Below are 8,282 nucleotides of genomic sequence, written 5' to 3' on the forward strand. Positions count from 1 at the left end.
GCATAGTCCATAAATTATCGGCAACCGGAACCACGCTGTGTTATATATATCTTCACGGTGTCTGAGTTGTGCAACCAATTCACACACAATTTTCCGTTTAAAAAGACTCACTTTTTTGGTTCTTATTTCCGAGCACAACCGTAGTTGTATTGTTCCGTGTTAATAAATAATGACTCACAGAATCACGCGCTATCTCTTTATAGTGAACAGTCTAAAATAAGTAAACGACTATCCAATAGATAAATAGATAAATGAATTAATAGATAAAAAATCACTGAGTACTAGGCCATTTATATATTCAGGTCACTTCCATCACTTTTTGTCAGTTTCCTTTTTTTTCTTTCTTTTTTTTTTACCTTGCCATAAACAAACCAGGTGTGTAAATAATGAAATTAACGAAACTGTTTTGAACCAAAAACAAACAAACAAAAAGTGTGTGTGTGTGTGTGTGTGTGTGTGTGTGTGTGTGTGTGTGTGTGTGTGAGATAGAGAGAGAGAGAGAGAGATAGAGAGAGACAGAGACAGAGAGAGAGCCGACAGAGAGAGAGAGAGAGTGAGGGAGTGAGAGAGAGAGAGAGAGACAGACAGACAGACAGACAGAGCAGGCAACTCGAGATCATTCCATCACGATATGTAATGTATTTGATTCAGAAACACGCACAATCAAACATTTTGAAATAAGCATTCATCCCACCAAAATATCGTCCGTTTGTATCCCCACCATAGCCGCCGGGCCACTCCCCACCCCCTCCACCGCACTCCGTCTCTCTTCATCCTTCCTACCAGCTCCCCCACTACTGCCCACCCCCTCTCTCTCTTCTCTCTCTCTCTCTCTCTCTCTCTCTCTCTCGTCCCCCCCCCCTCTCTCTCTCTCGTTTTCTTTCTCTTGTTTTTTTTTCTCTCTCTCTCGTTCTTTCTCTCCTTTCTCTCTCTCTCTCTTTCGTTTTCTCTCTGTCTGTCTCTGCTGTCTGTTTCTGTCTCTTTGTCTGTCTCTGTCTGGCTCTGTCTGGCTATCCGTCTCTCTCGTTCTCTTTCTTTAGACTCACTTTTTTGTGTAATCAGCTCATGTTCAGCATCTTCATCCAAACAGAACTAAATGACCAGACGAAATCCACACACAACTGAGAAATAAATCCACAGTCCACACTGAGAGACCACCATCAGTGATCCAACCTAAAAAGTCTACTGTCCGCTTATCAGAACACGCACCATTTAGGGCTTTACGTGTGTGATTTATATGCATATAATATATACACCAAGACGTTATGCTTTCGTGTTCATATCATCGTCTTGGAAGAAGAGCTACGTGTCAAGTATGGAGACTCCCAGACGTCAAAAGAAATATGACCAAAATTTCCGAGACAAAACGTTTTAATGTATCGTTTTCAATTGTTGTACATTTTGACATTGATAAGTCTATGCATGAGTGCTTCTGTCATAATAAAAAAAAAGAAGAAAAAAAAGAAGAAAGCTTATGAGCAGGTAGACAGACAGACAGAGGGACAGGAAGGCCGAAAGGGAGATAGTGAGAGGGATGTGGGATTTGCAATCATAGACACCTGATCAGCAAGGCTTATCACAGGTTTTTTGACAGGAGTGAAAGCTCGAAGTTCCTATAAATTCACGCGCACACTCACTCACAGGGTTGCGCATACACATACACATACACTCACACATACACACGCACGCTCGCGCAAGGGAAGAGAGAGAGAAAGAGAGAGAGAGAGAGAGAGGGGGGGGGGGTTAAGACAGATAAATACATAGAGAGAGACATAGAGCGAAAAACAGAGACTTACACACACACACACACACACACACACACACACACAGACAGACAGTTTCAGTTTCAGTTTCAGTAGCTCAAGGAGGCGTCACTGCGTTCGGACAAAACCATATACGCTACACCACATCTGGCAAGCAGATGCCTGACCAGCAGCGTAACCCAACGCGCTTAGTCAGGCCTTGAGAAAAAAACAAAAAAACAACAACAAAAAAAACAACAACGAAAACGGGGGAATAAATAATAGATAAGCTTGCATAAGTAAATAAATAAATAAATAATAATTATATTATAGAAAAAGGTAGTAGTAATAATATTAGTAATACTAATAAAATGATAATAATAAAACATAAATAAATAAATAAATAAATAAGACAACAATGGTGATAAATAAGCGAATAAATGTAAAACATGAAGACACACATTCACACATACACCCACACATGCATAACAGAAATGCACCAAACATGCAGACAGACAGACATATACAGATACAGATCTGTACAAATACAGAAATACAGATAAAGATAAGGACGTACAGACCGACCATGTTTCCACGAAGCCACAGACAGATGTTGCAAGTCGAGAACACCGCACTCAAAAAACAAGAAAAAAAAAGAAAAAAAAAGAAAGAAAAAGTTTCTTTCGACGTTCATAGTAGACCATACTCCAGTCACTGACGATGTCTGGTGATCGGAATCGATTACATGCTTTGATAGGGGGTCAGAGGTGAAGGTGGGATATCTGCCCAACACATCTTTGCGTGGCTTGTCTTCTATAGTAGTGGTCGCTTAAGCAGTCATCTGGTGTTTTTTTTTTCTGTCTCAGGTAATGGTTATTTCATATGTGTGTGTGTGTGTGTGTGTGTGTGTGTCTGTGTCTTTGTGTGTGTGTGTGTGTCTGTGTCTGTGTATGAATGTATGTGTGCATGCAAGATAAAACTTTAATTATCCATATGAAACATGGAAAAGTGTTTTTCTTGCATCTTGTATCTTGCACACACACACACACACACACACGCACATATGCATGTGTGTGTGTGTGTGTGTGTGTGATTGCATGTATGCACATATGTAAGTACGTAACTAAGTAGGCAAATAACCAGGTATATATGTATGAATATAAGTATGTATGTGTGTTTGTATGTATATCATTGTCGTTGTTGTGATTAGACGAACTGCATTTACACCCTTCAGAAGAAGAGTATATCATGTGGATGGTATGGTAAAAAGGAACATACAAAGCACCATCATTAGGCGAGTTTGTGTGTGTACATACCTTTCTCTCTCTCTCTCTCTCTCTCTCTCTCTCTCTCTCTCTCTCTCTCTCTAGGGGCTGTGGCCTGATTGTGAATAAACCATTCCAAATTCCAAATCTCTGTGTGTGTGTGTGTGTGTGCGTGCGAGCGTGTGTGCGTGTGAGACAGTCTTTTGTTGTTTTTAATATCTAAACTGATCAAGTATATGGATAAGGCATGCACACACAGATCAATTAAGTGAGGGATACATAAATCATTTCAAGACAACGCAGCTATATAGCTATGAAAAAAAAAACAAGAAGAAGAAACAACTGATAAGACTCGGTACAACACAAAGGGGATCGATACACCATACCGACCGTGACAACCACCCTATGTGCAAACACACACGTAGACACACAGACACAGACACAGACACACACACACACACACACACACACACACACACACGTATAATCGAGCGAGTATGAGAACAGACGCATTTGGATTTTAGTTTGTCAGTGCACGCGCAGTGTGTGGGGGTAGGGGTGGGGGGGAGTGGTGGTGCGGAGGAGTTGGGGGTGGTGGAGAGGGGGAGGTTGGGGGGATGGGTGTGGTGGGGGGGTGGGGGTGGGGGTAGGGGGGGGGGGGCATTGTGGAATCTAATGGAGTGCGGAGAGACGAGAGGCTTAGATGGAAGGGAGGGGGAGGAGGGGGAGGGAGGGGGAGGAGGGGGGCCTGTGTGCGTTTTGTGCAGGCGCCGTGTGATATGTGCTTGTGTGACTGACACATACTTTTTTTTGAATGAAACTGAAGGTGAAACAAGTAACCATAGATGGGAAACTTGTGAAGGTGAAGACGAATGGTGAATGTTACCGAATGAAAGGGGAAAAAAAGCCTGTTTTTGTTTGTTTGATTTTTGTTGTTGTATGTTTTCGTTTTTCTTATTTTTGAATGACAATAAACTCCAAAAGTGAGTTGCACATGATAAAACATATTAACGTACAGCCAATGTTCACACATTCCATCAAATTCGACACATCAGCATTTATTTTGTTCTATTTTATTTTATTTTTTGTGTTATTCTATTTTATTGTATTTTTTTCTTTCCTTTTTTGTGTTTGCTATACTTTAGTTTGATTTGATATGATCTAATTTTATTCAGTTTGATTTGATTTTTACTAAGCTTGATTTTAATGTTACTTCTTCTTTTTCCTTGTATTTTTAATATACTTTTTCCTTTTTATTATTGGTGGTGGGGGGCGGCGGGGAGGGGGGGGGGGGTAGGTGTGTGTAGGGGGGGAAGGGGAAGGAGGGGTTTGGGTTATGCCGCTGTCTAGCAGAAGTGGTGTAGCGTATATGGATTTGTCCGAACGCAGAGCAGTGACGCCTCCTTGAGAAAGTGAAACATTTTTATTTTGGTGGGGGTGGGGGTGTGGGAGGTTGGATGGGGGATGATGGGGGGGGGGGGGAAGTTGCGTGGGGGTAGGGAGGGTATTCATTGATAACCTATTACATCACACAATGCATATATTCGACCCATTTCATTTAAGAAGGCACAACAATGTTTATTTTATTTCATCTTGTTTTATCTTGTTTGATTGTGCTTTATTTCATTTCATTTCATTTCACTTTATACTAGTTCGCTTCATTTTATGTTTTGGTGCTTTAAAAAAAAGAAAAAAAAAGAAATGTTTATCGTATCTCATTTTGTTGTGTTTGTTTCATTCTGTTTTAGATTTCTCCCCCAATTTTATTTCACTTCATTTTTTTTAGTACTTCTTATCCACAGCAGCAGCCAAACAAACCTACACACTGTCCCCCTCCCCCTCCCCTCTGACCCCCTCTCTCCCACACACAAGTAGTTAAAAGTTTGAAACACGCAACAGAGACGAGAACACTGGCACAGAAAGTAATCAATACAGAAAGAAAGAAAAAAGGATGGGAGGTAGGGGGCGGGTGAGGGGGGAGGGGGGGGGGGAGGAAACCGACCAACAAACAAACCAAACAAAGAAAGCCACTGACACTGGAGCCGTATCAAGTCTTGCACGTAGACCCACAGCGAACAGACAGTCAAGCCAAGCGAAGCGAAGACACAAGCTTGCCACGCACGCTCGCGCTCGTTGAAAAGTGACCCTTGTTGATTATCTTCTGTTGATCTTTCGCAAACATGGGAGAGAAAAGAAAAGAAAAAAAAAACAAAACAAACAAAACAACACAAAATCACTTAACTCCAAAACCTACCCCCCCCTCCCCCCTCCAACCCCTCCCCCTCGATCTCCACCACCACCACCACCCCCTCCCCCCTCCCCTTCCCTTCCACTTCTTTCTTCTTCTTCTTCTGCGTTCACTCGTATGCACACGAGTGGGCTTTTACGTGTATGACCGTTTTTACCCCGCCATGTAGGCAGCCATACTCCGTTTTCGGGGGTGTGCATGCTGGGTATGTTCTTGTTTCCATAACCCACCGGACGCTGACATGGATTACAGGATCTTTAACGTGCGTGTTTGATCTTCTGCTTGCATATACACACGAAGGGGGTTCAGGCACTAGCAGGTCTGCACATAATTATGTTGACCTGGGAGATCGTAAAAATCTCCACCCTTTACCCACCAGGCGCCGTCACCGTGATTCGAACCCGGGACCCTCAGATTGACAGTCCAACGCTTTAACCACTCGGCTATTGCGCCCGTCTTCCCTTCCACTACATGCTCTTCAATCTCTAAAAAAAAAAAAAAAAAAAAAAAAAAAACAAAAAAAAACGTGACACATGATGTGTACTGTGGCGTTGTAGGGACGAGGGAATGACATTGTCGATGCAATTCATCGAGATGGAACTGATTGTCTGGCAAGTGTTGAACAGCGGCGTGAGAGAGAGAGAGAGAGAGAGAGAGAGAGAGAGAAAAGACACCGAGGGTGGTTGTTGCACACGCGAAGATCTGGTTGTTAATTCTTTATGTGGGTTTGCACGAATGTGTGTGATATGTATTACGTGGATGCGATGATTTTCTGTTGGTAGTGGTGGCGGTGCGTGTCTCGGTATTTTCTTCTTCTTCTTCTTCTTGTAAGCGTCGTGCTTACGCTGGCAAATATGCTAAGAACATAGATACTACATAGAAGCACACGTACGTGTATATGAGCACAAACACGACGCAAGGGCTTTATTTTTTCCTCCTTTCTTTTCTTTCTTTCTTTTTTTCTTTTTTCTTTTTCTGTATTCTTTATTCACCCACAGTGATCTGAATACGAAGATTACACAGTAGAAAAGACGACTTGTCTTTCAGTTCTTGTAAGTCTTTCAGTCAGTCTTTACCATCCTAATTCCCCCCCCCCCCCCCCCCCCACTGCTACCCCCCCTCCCTTCCCCCCACACACCCCTTCTTTTCCTTCCCCTCATCACCCGAATGGGGAAAAATCTGAAAGTTTATTCTTCAACTTTTAGTGTTGAGAGAGAGAGAGAGAGAGAGAGAGAGAGAGAGACAGACAGACAGACAGACAGAGACAGAGACAGATACAGAGAGAGAATCAAAGAGAGAGACAGAGAGAGAACGAACGAACGAACGAATGGTTTATTCATGTATAGGCCATAGCCCCTCATGAAGGGGTATTTGAACAGCAACAAAAGACAATAACATAATTTGCTGAGAAATAAACACAGGAAATACGACTATGAAATGAGTGTTTCTCTAAACCTGTGCGCCTTGTACCAAAACAAGGAAAGATTACGTATAGCATCAGGTTTTGTGCATGACATCAATAAACTCAATCTGAACAAACTAGGATGTCTATAATATTTAGGATGGATAAATTTAACTCCAATCTCATTAAGTTTTGGACAACAGAGAACAAAGTGTACATCATCTTTTTTTGCCGTTCAACAAAGATTTGCCATAGTTGTTCAAATAATTGTGAAACAGAGAGAGAGAGAGAGAGAGAGAGAGAGAGAGAGAGAGACAGAGACAGAGACAGAGATGGCTTCTGTCAGGGATGGATGATGCAAGGGAGGTTAATCCGTATTTTGTCAGAATAAACGTAGTTGCTTACCTTGCGTGGGCAAGGGTAAGACAAGGTTGGACATGAGCTCTGTTCAGTTCAGTTACTCAAGGAGCCGTCACTGCGTTCGGACAAATCCATATACGCTACACCTCATCTGCTAAGCAGATGCTTGACCAGCAGCGTAACCCAACGCGCTTCGTCAGATCTCGAGGGAAAGAGAAATTTTGTTATCTCCCTTCCAACCGTGTTGGTCTCCCAAGCATAAGATGCATTGATTTTATGAGTTACTCTGTCTGTGATTCCTGTATTGTCATTTTCACTATATGCTTCATGGTGTTGAATTCTTTCTGTTCTATTCATCATCTACAGTGGACAAATAATTATTTGAAGTCACCGGATTATGATTTTCATCCTGCTATAATTCAGAACACCACTAAACTACGATTTGTGTCTCCTGATCACTTGCCACGCGGGATAAAACACTGTCATTGCTGATTTACCAAAGGAGTCTCATCCCTACAATAACACTGTAAAGATGCAGTGTGTGACCATCTGTTGTTGTTTTTTGGCGTTTTTTTTCCCCCAGAAGCGCACATTGTCTTTTCATATTTTCCTCATTTTCGTTCTTCACTGTACGCGTAAATTTAAAATGCCAGCATTGCAGACTTTTTGCACGTCACTTAAGCTTCAACGCACAAATTGGTGTGTGGATAAACATGGTGGTGGTAACACATGCTGACAGGTTTTACTGTACTTATCCTGTACTATATAGGCACCTTGTACATCTCATGGGTCACCCCACCAGTTGTAGGTCGTGATACCAAAGTCTATGACGTTGGCATGTCCGTCTCCGTCAAACATTATATTATCGGGCTTAGTATCCCTATGTGCGATAGTCCTCTATGAAAGAAACCAACATCGTCAAACACGTACAGAAAAATGGTATGGAAAGATTGATATCGAACTATGTAACAGCTGTTTGTGTCACAGTTGTGATTCTAATTTTGTTTCAGTTCGGTTTGCATGGTACTGAACGTCAAAAATAACACATGGACACTGTACCTGGCAACCTTTCCAAACTCATATTCACTTAAAATAGAAAACGAGCTGGTCATTACTTCTCAGGAGCCAGGTAGATCGATGTTCCACAAAGCTAAATTCAGAGCCCCGCCCCCCAAACAGTCATAACAGGTGATGTCATAATCCATAACTTGCATGGCCGTCGCCAACAAAACCGATATTGACGGACTTGATTTCCAATCAGACAA

The 8,282-nt window shown here is 42.1% G+C and overlaps 1 protein-coding gene across 1 annotated transcript in view; it reads right to left on the reverse strand.

Moving 5' to 3' along the window:
- The window catches only part of LOC143291867 (uncharacterized), a 103,473-nt gene extending 102,292 nt beyond the window's left edge, over positions 1-1,181 (reverse strand). The window contains exon 1 of the mRNA XM_076601987.1: positions 1,047-1,181. The gene's annotated coding sequence lies outside the window, so the exon portion shown is untranslated. The remainder of the gene's footprint in view (positions 1-1,046) is intronic.
- Between the last annotated feature and the right edge of the window lie 7,101 nt (positions 1,182-8,282).

This window comes from Babylonia areolata, chromosome 18 (assembly GCF_041734735.1).
Source record: "Babylonia areolata isolate BAREFJ2019XMU chromosome 18, ASM4173473v1, whole genome shotgun sequence".
In the NCBI taxonomy this organism is placed as follows: domain Eukaryota; kingdom Metazoa; phylum Mollusca; class Gastropoda; order Neogastropoda; family Buccinidae; genus Babylonia; species Babylonia areolata.